This window comes from Eptesicus fuscus, chromosome 6 (genome assembly GCF_027574615.1).
Source record: "Eptesicus fuscus isolate TK198812 chromosome 6, DD_ASM_mEF_20220401, whole genome shotgun sequence".
NCBI classification, from domain to species: domain Eukaryota; kingdom Metazoa; phylum Chordata; class Mammalia; order Chiroptera; family Vespertilionidae; genus Eptesicus; species Eptesicus fuscus.
In genome coordinates, this window is record NC_072478.1 from 23,007,974 (window position 1) to 23,020,814 (window position 12,841).

General features: G+C 42.7%; 1 pseudogene; it reads right to left on the reverse strand.

The window, feature by feature from the left end:
- Positions 1–501: 501 nt before the first annotated feature.
- On the reverse strand, positions 502–10,551 carry LOC114228491 (tripartite motif-containing protein 60-like; annotated as a pseudogene).
- Between the last annotated feature and the right edge of the window lie 2,290 nt (positions 10,552–12,841).

Sequence of the window (12,841 nt, forward strand, 5' to 3'; positions counted from 1 at the left end):
GTCGGGGTGCATCATATCTGGAAAGTCCTGCTCACAATGCCAGTGGTGGTGACCAGCTTGCATAGCCAGGCTGGAAGCCATCCAAAATTGGTTTCAAATATTCACACTGATGATAACTCACCACATACCAGAAGAGTATGAAAAAGTTTATAACTCACATGATGAGTTTTGGGGGGAGAGTAGGGTGGATATTAGAGTAAGTCCCAAAATGACTGAGAGCACAGGGGAAAGGGACTAGCTTATGGCGTTCCTGGCGGTTACTGGGTGCTGTTGGTGGAAGCTTGCTTGATTGGAATGTTCCCCCTGCACCTAAGGATGGAGCACATGGACTTTCCCATCAGCTTTCCCAGGTGTAAGGTCAGGGAGGAGAGAAGGGTGCATCCTAAAGGCTTTCAACCTTCAAACATCAAAATTGAAATCAGTATCTTTATTATAAGTATTCCCTTCAATAACAAGGGAAGAAACTAAGCACATACAAAATTGCTTCCAAATTTTTCATCACTAGACTCTGATGATACTGATTGCAAGAGGTTCTGAAGAAGATGCACTGGAGAAGTGAGGCTTAAGTTTCGCTGTAAATCTATCAGTGATTCTATACAAGTATGACCAGTTATTCAAATTATAAAATGAAACCGCTCCCAACTCATAGTCCAGAAAAACGCCAATCTTTCGCTCTCCTATAGGGGAAGGGCCAAAAGTATGAGTCCAGCATCCGTTGCTTGGGGATGGTGATATGAGAGTATTTCTAGGGAAAGATTCTTTACATACACCTAAGTAATATTCACCTATGCCTCCTATGTTTACCACCCAAAAATGCCTGCCAGAGCCAATCAGATCAGTGATTCTCTCTCATCATTGATGTTTCTATCTCTCTCTCCCTCTACCTTCCTCTCAGAAATAAATAAAAATATATTTTTAAATGCCTGCCAGCATCTAATCCCTCAGCACTCAGGGCAGCTGAGTAAGAAGTCAGTGCTGGGGATTAGGAAGACCACCTGGTGTCCTAGAGGCCACAGTTTTGCTATCTCTTGAGATAATGAAACATGGGTGGGCAGTTTCAGGATAGTGTCAAATCTACCAGAAACGTGCAGAACATTTTATGCAGGCCCAAATAGTTTGGGGTGAGAAAGCAACTCTCCTACTTTAATTTATATGAAAAGACAGCTGGGGTCTCTAGTTTTTTATACGTGTTGTGGATACTTTCAATACTTGTGAGTAAATTCTCGTCTGTTTGCAAACACTTCTCTGCTATTTCAGTTAACAGATTGCATAGTCTGAACATATGGTATGAAATTTGCCTTCCATTTTCAATTACTTTTTCTTCAACATCATTCTCTTCTATAAGTAGATCGTTATCAATGTCATCTTGCTCTACCTCCAAGGAACATTTAAGTTCTTTACATTCATAGTCCAATTCCTCCCTCCATTTTTCCATCTTTCTCTTCACTTCCCAAGTATTTGCAACTTGGTTTTCATATACCATTTCAGCATTTTCAAGATGATTAGAGAGGGCCCCAATGTACCTTGTGAGCATCCTCTCCTGTGACTAGCTGCAGCTTCCTCAGTGGGTAGCAGGGGCTGATCCTGATGGTCAGATGAGACCTTGCACTGGGAACACAACAGCTCCAGGTCCTTCTCACAGAACAGGCTCGGAATTTAATGGTGCTTCTTACACAGGTGTATTTCTTCCTGCAATTTCTTCTTGGTCTCTTAAGTGGGGATCTCTTGAACAATCTGTCATGTGACATAATTGGGTGTTCTTCAACTTCCTGTCAGGGCAGTGTTGGTGGCAGTCAGGACAGGGAAAGATGCCCTTTCTGTAGGCCTACTCAGTAATGGTGGATGCAGGAGTGACAGACGTTGTGCCCATACTCAATTGTCACTGGGTCTCTCAGGTGATTCAGGCAGATAGGGCAGCATCTGACCAGCAGATTCTGAGAGACAGATGAAGGGATTACTCCAGCATGTTTGCTGTGAAAGAGAGGGCTATGGGACTGCCTGGCTAAAGGAACCAGAGAGCCTCAGTTGCCTGCCTTCTTAGGCTTTTATTGTAGCAGCAGTTTGAGATAAAGTTTATCTTTCAGATACAATCAGTAAGATAAGTAATATTGGGAGGACACATGTGTCTGTAGTGTTTTTTAAGCAAGGACACCCAAAGATTAAGTATAAGGATTCCAGTAGACACCCGGGGGTCTGCACCTGCACAGACTTGTTTGGAAAGGTCAAGGATTAATTAGGGGCCGAAACTGGTTTGGCTCAGTGGATAGAGCGTCGGCCTGCGGACTGAAAGGTCCCAGGTTCGATTCTGGTCAAGGGCATGTACCTTGGTTGCGGGCACATCCCCAGTAGGGGTTGTGCAAGAGGCAGCTGATCAATGATTCTCTATCATCGATGTTTCTAACTCTCTATCCCTCTCTCTTCCTCTCTGTAAAAAATCAATAAAATATATTTTTTTTAAAAAAGGATTAATTAGGGGCACCGCCTTCGGCACTCCCCTAAATTGGAATTCCCATAAACAGGGTAGGCAGCCTTCCACACATTTCCCTTTTTTCGAAATGTCCTCCTTACTACCTTTCTAACCAATTCTCAGACTTTCCCACATCTCCCCCTTTTTTTGTTTTGCTGGGTATTGAAGACAGAGGGCTGCAGTGAACTTGTTGCCTGCGAATGTTGGATTCTACGAAGCTTGTTCATTGCTAAAATTTCTATTCTACAGACTATAAGGAAAAGAAAAGGAATTACTATGATGGCAATGGTTAGTCTGATTAGGTGCCAATTGATTTCAGGAAACCAGGCGGTGGGGACTATCTAGTTTAAATGCTCTTTTACTGCATTCCAAGCAGTGGTTTGCTGTTTGTGCTCATTAATAGCAAGTAGAGAGTCCTTTAGAACCAATTCTGTTGGAGTAAGTTCAATTCTGCACTCCCAATGGTAGCTGCTCGGAGGGAGTAGACAGTGGATTTCCTATCTATCCTAGGAAGGTAATCCATTCCCCAGTTTGTTGCGGGGCCTGAGACTGGCCCCACAGGGCGTTCCCCTGCAGTGGTGGTAAAGAAGTGCCATGTTTGTCAAATTTTGATTTGCATTGGTTGGCCCAAAGACAACCCTTATGGCAATGGGGATGAGTAGATGGGGGCTGAGAATTCTCAGAACAGGAGGTTGCTATTTTAGCTTGGCAATCCTTTTTAAAATGTCCCACTTTTCCACATTGATAGCGTTTGGAATCTGTTTTGCCCTTATTCCCTGACTGGAGAGCCATGGCCAACATTTGAGTCTGGTGGGTTTTCACTCCTACTAGCTGACAAGCCCTGATAAATTCCCCCACCATGGTGGCCTCTCCCATGAGGGGCTGCATAGCCTTTTCTTTTCTTTTTTAATATATTACTTTATTGATTTAAGAGAGGAAGGGAGAGGAGGAAGAGATAGAAACATCAATGATGAGAATCATTGATTGGCTGCCTTCTGCATGGCCCGAAACCCAGGCATGTGCCCTTGGCTGGAATCGAATCCAGGACCTTTCAGTCAGCAGGCCGACGCTCTATCCACCGAGCCAAACCAGCTAGGGCTGCATAGCCTTTTCATAATCAACTTTGGTGTTCTCATATGCCAGTTATAACAAGAGAATATCTACAGCCTGACTATGACTGATCTGCCAGCGAATGGATTGGGTAAGATGATCTACAAAGTCAACATAAGATTCCTGGGTCCCCTGCATCGGCTCCCAGGCCCATTGTGCACAAAGAGAGGCTTGGGTAAACACTTGAGGGTGCAGATTCAATTGCTATTGTACATTAATATATGGTCCCTGCCCTTGCAGCATTGGAACTGTAATGTGACCAGCACCTGTTGTATTGTTTTGGTTAGCCTACTGTTCAAAAGATCTCATCATATTCTGCTCTCCATAATAAATATTGACTGGTGTCTAAAGTCATTTTAGCCAAAATCTGCACGTCCCAAGGCATCCTATGGTAATTTTCAGACAAGTCATTAAGGAGTCCTTTTGTAAATGGACTGTTAGCCCCATTTTCTCTAATACTTTTCCTTATTTCTTTAAAGGTATTAAAGGGGAGTGGCTCATGAATCCTATTACCTTGCTGATCTTGTATAACTGGGCAAGTCAAAAAGCTCTCCTTCTAACACGATCCCATAACTGAGGATCTAGTGCATGAGTCGGACACACGATCCCTTAACTGAGGATCTAGTTGATGAGCCTTCCCACACCTGAGGCAGAGGACCAGGAAAGGGTTCCTCTGAAGGCAGGGCCCTAGGTATTACAGGCTCTACAGGCTCTACTACTTCAGGTGGAGGAGGGGGATGGTAAATCCTCCTGGCCTTCTGTAGGCTTTTGATCTTCAATATGAAGTGGGCAAAGTGCAGCTCGAACAAGAGCCCACATAGGTAATAATGACAAGGGAACTCATTTTCCTTGGGCCTGATTTTTCTTTAAATTTCTACCTATTGCCCTAGCTAATTTGGCTCAGTAGATAGAGCATCAGCCTGTGAACTGAAGGGCCCCAGGTTCGATTTCGGTCAAGGGCACATGCCAGGTTGTGGGCTCAATCCCCAGTAGGGGGCGTGCAGGAGGCAGCCAATCAATGATTCCCTCATTAATGTTTCTATCTCTCCCTCTCCGTTCCTCTCTGAAATCAATAAAAATATTAAAACAAACAAACAAACAAATAAATAAATAAATAAATAAATAAATAAATAAATAAATTTATACTTATTTGTTCCCATAGATTAAGGTCTAGTGTGCCAGCATCAGGAAACCAAGGATTATAAATTATAACAATCTGCAACAGGCCCTTTAATTGTTCTGTAACCGATGCACCATTTGCTTTTAATAACTGCTTAAGTAACAAAGAAATCTGTCTGTTACGTGGTTGACAGCTGCTGTCCTATTGTGAAACCTTAGCTGAAAAGCATACCCTTGAACTTGGAAATCCCAGGCTCCAATGACTTTCTGCACAGTAACTCTTCATTTTGTCACTCTTTATTTCCTAGGTTTCCACTGCATCTTGTTGCATTCCTTGGACCTCACTCGGGACACCACTTAGCAGGGGCTGGCCAGCAGACCCTGAGTGATGGATGAATGATTACTCTGACATAGGATTGCTGTGAAAGAGAGGGATAAGGGACTGCCTGGCTAAAGGAACCAACCAATCACCTGCCTCTGTAGGCTTTTTTTGTAACAGTGGTATGAGAAAGTTTATCTTGTAGATGCAATAGTAGGGTAAGTAATCTTCGGAAGACAAGTATGTCTGCAGTGTCCTTTAAGCAAGGACACATACAGATTAAGCATAAAGATTCCAGTAATACAGCCAGGGGCTCAGACTTGTTTGGAGAAGTCAATGCAGCAAAGTCCCCCTAGAGGACCCTGGCCTTTTGAAGATTCCTCCTTACATCCTTTCCAACTAAGTCCCATCCTTCCCCACAGGAATCTACAACAGGTGAGGGAGGGGATGTGTAAGGGGGTGAAGGTTGGTGGTCTGCTGGGTCAAAAATAGATTCAGAATCAGAAGTGTTAGGGGTATGATGTTTTGTGTGAAGGAGAAGAATCTGATGGGTAGAGCAGGACTGACAGAGAGAGGGTGAAGACTGGTGAAAAGGCCTGGATGTAGGGAAGCTCTAACCATTTTCCATTGCTGTGATAGCAATTATCTAAATTGTGTAATGTGTTGCCCTAACCGGTTTGGCTCAGTGGATAGAGCATCGGCCTACGGACTGAAGGGTCCCAGGTTCAATTCTGGTCAAGGGCATGTACCTTGGTTGTGGGCACATCCCCAGTGGGGTGTGTGCAGGAGGCAGCTGATCAATGTTTCTCTCTCATCGATGTTTCTAACTCTCTATCCCTCTACCTTCCTCTCTGTAAAAATCAATAAAATATATTAAAAAATAAATAAATTGTGTAATGTGTTAAAATTACAAGTGCTATCTCACTGTTTTTATTTCCATTTCCTTGGTGACTAATGCTATCCTGCATTTTTTTCACATGCTCTTGACCATTTGCATATCTTCTTTGGCAAAATGTGTACACAGATACTTTACCATATTTAGATTGATTTATTTCATTTTTAAGAATTAGGTTGTGCACTAGCTGGTTTTGCTCAGTGGATAGTGTGTCGGCCTGCAAATTGAAGGGTCCCGGGTTTGATTCCAGAGAGGGAACATGTCCAGGTTGACAGCTCGATCCCCAGTACGGGGTGTGCAGAATGATTCTCTCTCATCATTGATGTTTCGCTCTCTCCCTCTCTTTTCCTCTCTGAAATCAATAAAAATATAAATAAATAAAATAAAAGCTCTTGAGCAAAATATGTTACTTAAAAAAAAAAGAATTAGGTTGTAAGAGATCTTTAGATATTTCAGATACAAGTTCTTTATCAGATATAGGATTTGCAAAATTTTCTTCCACTCTGTGGATTCTGTTTCCACTCTATTTCCCTAAAAATTTTACTTTAATTGTGGTAATATACACAGAGTAAAATGTACACTTTCACCATTTTAAGTGTGTAGTCAGGAGTGTAAAACGCATGGACATTGTGAAACTAATCTTCCGAACTGTTATCATCTTGCAAAATGAAACTCTTTACTTCTTAGATGACAATTCCTCTTTCTATCTTTACCCCAGACACTGGCAACAAGCATTCTACTTTTGGTCTCTGTGAATTTCACTACTCTAGGTACCTCATGCAAATGTAGAGTGTGATCTTTTGAGACAGGCTGAATTCACTTAGCACAATGTCCTCAAGGATCATCTGTGTTGCAGCATGTCAGATTTGCTTTCTTTTCAAGCTGAATAATACTCCTGATGTGTGTATCCATTTTTTAATGCATTCAACTGTTGATGAGAGGTTATTTACTTCTACCTTTTGGCTGTTGTGAATAATGCTAATATAAACATGAGTGAACATGTATGTTTCAGTCCCTGTTTTCTACTTCTCATCTGAGAAGTAGAACTGCTCATCAATTTGTAATTTTTAAGTAATTACTGTTGCTTTTCATAGGAGTAGCACACCGGGTTCCAAAGAGTGTTGATGGTGTCCTTCCAACCATAACTCATTAATTTGATTACCTGTTTCCCCCTCACTAAATGATCCTTGAAAAGGGGGCAGCCTACGGACCTTGAGCCACAGGCAGGTGACTGGAGACCCAAGAAAAGTGGAAGCTGTTGCAAGACCATGGGAGGAGGTATAGCTCATTTCTGACTCTTCAAGTACAAGGGGCGTGGCTCCAACAAGGGGACAGGGCACCACCTCCTGCACCTGTGCACTTTAGGGAAGGGGGAAATCACTAGCATTTTGAGCTCCTTAGTGAGGTGAGGTGCTGCACTGCATTCTGGGAGACAAGTGAGGTGAGACTGAACCCAGGGGTGCTGAGATGTTATTTGCCACAGGCCATGGAGGTGAAATTGTGGAGCGTTATTCCACAGCAGTAGGCACCAGCTTTGGAGGGTGGGCTGCACACTGTGGAGGCAGATCTGAGGTGAGGCCAGGTGTGGCAGCACATGCACTTCTGAACACAGGGGAGTGTGCACAGGACTCAGGGAAGGCTCTTTAGGGACCCGTAGGCTGCTGGGGGACTCCTAGAGGCTAGAAAAAGGCAGGGCATCCCCTTTGACATTGTTGGTGGATTGGAGACTGTTGTGAAATGTGCTTCCTGGCATTGGAGCGGGGGAGGGTCATGGGACAGTGGGGTTATGGTTTCAGGGGCGTGTTCTTCATGACATGGGCTCTGGGTTCTGTCCCTGCTTCACCTCAGTCATCTGAGGCTACATTTTGCCAACATTGGTTGTCTTCCCAATCACTTAGGAAGAAATATGAACATTAAACTAAAGGGACCACCTGTGTTCATTTTTACATTAGAGTTGGCTATTTCCACCTAACTGATCCCATAGCAGGAAACTGACAAAGTGGGACAGGTGTTGCATTTAAACATGTTTCCCAGAGAGCAGGCACAGATCTGGATTCAGATGGCAAATGTAAGGACTGGAAAAGGCCTCAAGACCTGCCCTGGGAAGACATGAGGCTGAAGCCCAAGGATTAGATTAGGTCTTTCCCAGGCTGACCTCCCTTGTGCAGACCAGTTAGATTCCCCATTTCAAATCATAGCATTTCCTGAACAGGACTGGAGAACCCTGGCGTCACCTCAAAGGTGGGGGCCAGGAGCCCTATCCCTGTCTCAGCAGTTGTGTGAATGAGGGCAGAGGTTGCCTGAAAGGGTGTTTCCTAAAGCCAAATTCAGTATCAAGAACATCCTGTTGTGACCTGTGTTCTTCTCCAGACCTCTCAGTTCTTTTTTTTTTTTTAATGAATCTTTATTGTTCAGATTACAATTGTTTCTCCTTTTTCCCCACATATCTCCCCACCACCCAGTTCCCACCCCTCCTCTTCCCTTACCTCCCCTCCCCCCGCTGTCCTTATCCATAGGTGTATTTTTGTCCAGTCTCTTCCCATACTCCCCACACAGACACCCCTTTCCCCCTGAGAATTATCAATCCACTCCCATTCTATGCCTGATTCTATTAAGTTCACCAGTTTATTCTGTTCCTCAGATTTTTAATTCACTTGACTTTTAGATTCACTTGTTGATAGATATGTATTTGTTGTTCATAATTTTTATCTTTCTTCTTCTTTTTCCTCTTTTTAAAGAATACCTTTCAGCATTTCATATAATGCTGGTTTGGTGGTGATGAACTCCTTTAGCTTTTTCTTATCTGTGAAGCTCTTTATCTGCCCTTCAATTCTGAATGATAACTTTGCTGGGTAGAGTAGTCTTGGTTGTAGGTTCCTGCTATTCATCACTTTGAATATTTCTTGCCACTCCCGTCTGGCCTGCATGGTTTCTGTTGAGAAATTAGCTGATAATCGTATGGGAGCTCCCTTGTAGGTGACTGTTTTTCTCTTGCTGCTTGTAAGATTCTCTCTTTGTCTTTTGCTCTTGGCATTTTAATTATGATGTGTCTTGGTGTGGTCCTCTTTGGATTCCTTTTGTTTGGGGTTCTGTGCGCTTCCTGAACTTGTAAGTCCATTTCTTTCATCAGGTGGGGGAAGTTTTCGTTCATTATTTCTTCAAATAGGTTTTCAGCATCTTGCTCTCTCTCTTCTTCTGGTACACCCATAATTCTGATGTTGGTTCGCTTGAAGTTGTCCCAGAGGCTTCTTACACTATCTTCAACTTTCTGAATTCTCTTCTCTTCATGCTTCTCTGGCAGAGTGTCCTTGGCCTCTTTGTATTCCAAATCTTTGAGTTGATTCTTGCAATCCTCTAGTCTGCTTTTGGGTCTCTGTATAATATTTTTTATCTCAGTCAGTGTATGTTTAATTTCTAGTTGGTCCTCATTGAATTTATCGGCCTTTTCCATGAAATTCTTGAAAAACCTTATAACCGTGGTTTTGAACTCTATGTCCAGTCGCTTGTTCTCCTCCATTTCTTTGGTTTGTGATCTGTTTCCTTGCCTTCTCATATTCTCTGCTTCCCTAAGTTGGTAGGGTAGTTTTGTGTACTAGGTGTCCTATTGGTTCAACGGGTCAGCCTCCCAGTTACTTGAGGTGGACACTCTTGGTGTACCCTTGTGTACTGTGTGTCCCCCAGCAGGAGCTACAGCAAGGGCTAGTTTTCTCCTCCTTTGCTTGGGCGGTTTTGGAGCAGTCTGACTGGAGCTGCAGTTAATTTGGTTGCGCTGCGCCAGAACAGGCCATTTATATGCAAAAGCCGCTGAGTGGAGCCTGGGCGGGTTTGTAGAATGTGCGGGGCGGGGTCTCAGGGCGTCACTAGGCTGGGGCGTGGCCAACGGCGATGGCTGCCGTCAGCTGTCTCTGCCTTTCCACGTTTCCAAGTCCCTGCGCCCCGCGCTCCAGCGCAGTAAACAATGATTGCTGGGCGCACCACTGCAAAAAAGTCACTCTCACTCTCCGACCCGATGGCCGAGAGTCCAGCTTCTCCCCGTAGGTGCCTGGGTCCCCCGAGTGTCCCCAGAAACTGGATTTCAGAGTGCTCGGGAGCTTGTCTCCCTGCGGGTTGAAGAAAAGCCGCGCACCCAGCCGCCCGCCGCCGGCCCGATTCGCGTGCCTCCGTACCTCAGCTTTTCAGCGATTGTGCTCCTTTCTCTTCTTAGTTGTAAATCTTCCACTCAGCCAGCTTTCCCGTGGTTCTGGGTGGTAGACGTTTTTGTCTTTTAGTTGTATTTTTGAAATTGTTGTGTGAGGCAGCAGATTAGTTGTTTAACTATGCCGCCATCTTGGTTCCTCCTCTCCAGACCTCTCAGTTCTTTACCAGAAGGACGCCAAGGTGGTGGAAGGAGGTGTTACACATGCAGAACAAGTTTACCACTTTTGTTGTTTCATATTGTTTTTAATATTTGCACATACTGTTTAAAGAGTAGTTATGAGTTTTCACAAATGCAGTTACACCACCATCAAGACGGAAAGCACTCCATCAACCCAAAGGAACACAGTCGTGGCTGTTTACACTGTATCAGCTTTTGAACACAGATTTGTTAGAGGTTCCTCCAACCCTGGAGCTTTTCCGGAATGTCATGCAGTGGATCACCATGTTGTCTTTTAAGTCCTGTTTAGAAACTTTGACACTGCATTTGCAAGGGTACAGAATTATACAAGTCTAGCAGCGTTCTTCTGAGTGAAAGTTTTTGATATTGGACAATACGGCACACATTAGGACTTCAAAATGGAGATTCTACTATTATGAGTTATATGGCAGAGTGAGATAGAAACATCAATGAGAATGAACATGCATCAGCTGCCTCCTGCACACACCCTACTGGGGATTGAGCACCCAACCTGGGCATGTGCCCTGACAATCAATCAAACCATGACCTGGCAACAACTTCATTTTTGAAGACAGCAAAACTTTTTTATTTAACCATTATCTCCTTTCCCACAAAAACATAAGCACCAGCAATGCAAGAATTTTTTTCTTTCATGCCTTTATATCATGACTTGGACAGGTGTGCTAAACTGGGCATGTTTTCCATGTAAACTGCCTGGCACGTGCAGGACGTTGACATTATGATCATGATCATACTTTCACCTTGGCCAGGCAACTCAGTTGATTAAAGTGTTGTCCCAATATGCCAAGCTTGAGGGTTCATTCACAGGCCACACAAGAATCAACCAATGATTGCATAAATAACTGGAACAACAGATTGATGTTTCTCTTTTTGTCTCTCAAATCAACTTTTTTTTAAAAAGGTGGGGGAAAGAGTGAAATTCTGTCAGCAAGAACAGCTTCTTGGAAGACAGTTCCTAACTTTGTTTTCTTGCTAGGTTTATGTTTTATGACAATATTCCTAAATTTATAAACCTCAGTTGACTCATAAAGGAGTTAACAAGTTACAGATCTTGTTAGAAAGTACTTGATTTTATAATATATATGTAATATATATACTTAACTGAGGTACTTTTTTGAAAGGTGCCCAATACAGCAAAGTAAATATTTCAGTATTTAGGTGACAAGAAAGGCAAACACTGTTTGACAACTGGTTGCTGGCCTTGTACTCCCTGTGGAAAAGAAAATGTCACACGTCCATCATCACACAGAGCTACTCCATGACCACAATGAATCAAGACAAAAGCAAAGGCATTCATGTCTGCACATGTGATCTAGGAGAACAGGTTTCAAAGGAATAAAAATAACGAATATTGCTTTCCTCACTAATATGATTTGTGCTTCTTACAATTTCGGTTTAGCATGATTTTTTCTGCCTTCTAAAGGAAAATGATTATCATTATGCAAGATAGAATGAAGTTCATTTCTTCCCAGAATTCAATGCAGAAAAATGTATTCCTTCCTTGAATGGAAAGCAAATTGTCTATCACAAGGCAAAATATAACAAGAAATCCTTTTAAGGCTGCTGTTACTGTTACATCCCAGGCACTTATGGTTTCTGATCATGCTTATTATTTCAATTCATTCCACCTCATTTCTCTTCTACTACAGATGTGAATGTGTTAATCTTTGGCTAAAGGGGACTAAAAAAAAAAACATGACTGAAGTTTTTAATACTTTGAACAAATAAGAAACTAGTCTGTGCCAAACGTTATAACGATAATAAAAAATATGTTTTCCCTCAGGAAACCATGTCTGAATTTGTACACTAATGATACTTGTGACTCAGAATGTATGATTAAATGGAAAAAAATGACAAATTGATCTAAAAATACATAATTACTATGGAATAATTAAATAAATACATACTAAGGAAATAACAAAACACCATAACATGTCTTAGCATAAGAGTGGTTGGGAAACAGTTAATATTTCATTAATAATTATATAAGCACTGCCCTAGACAGTTTGGCTCAGTGGATAGAGCATAAGTCTGCAAACTAAAGGATCCAGTTGATTCCAGTCAAGGGAACATGCCCAGTTCCATGCTCAATCCCCAGTAGAGGGCGTGCGGGAGGCAGCTGATGAATGATTCTCATCATTGATGTTTCTATCTCTCTCTCCCACTCCCTTGCTCTCTGAAAAAATTATTTTAAAAAATTAGATGCATTTATTAAGAAAAAAGCACATAATTTTAATCACATAAAACCCAAGATAACTGAAAACATTGAGAGATTAGGCTCAGCTCTGAGTGACAGCACACATCAGAGTCTGCCTGAAATGAGGAAAGTGGCGATTCTCACATGCCTCAGAGCCCTCACTGCAAGAACAAACTGCCACGGGGCTCCTTGGCACTGCACTATTACAGCTGCCCCAATGGGATCGGAATCACAGACAGTAGTAGTACCAACAGGACAAGATGATTACTAGTCAAATTAGACATCATGCAAATGTAATCTAGAGAACAGTGCGTACGCTTCAGAAAACACCCTCAATC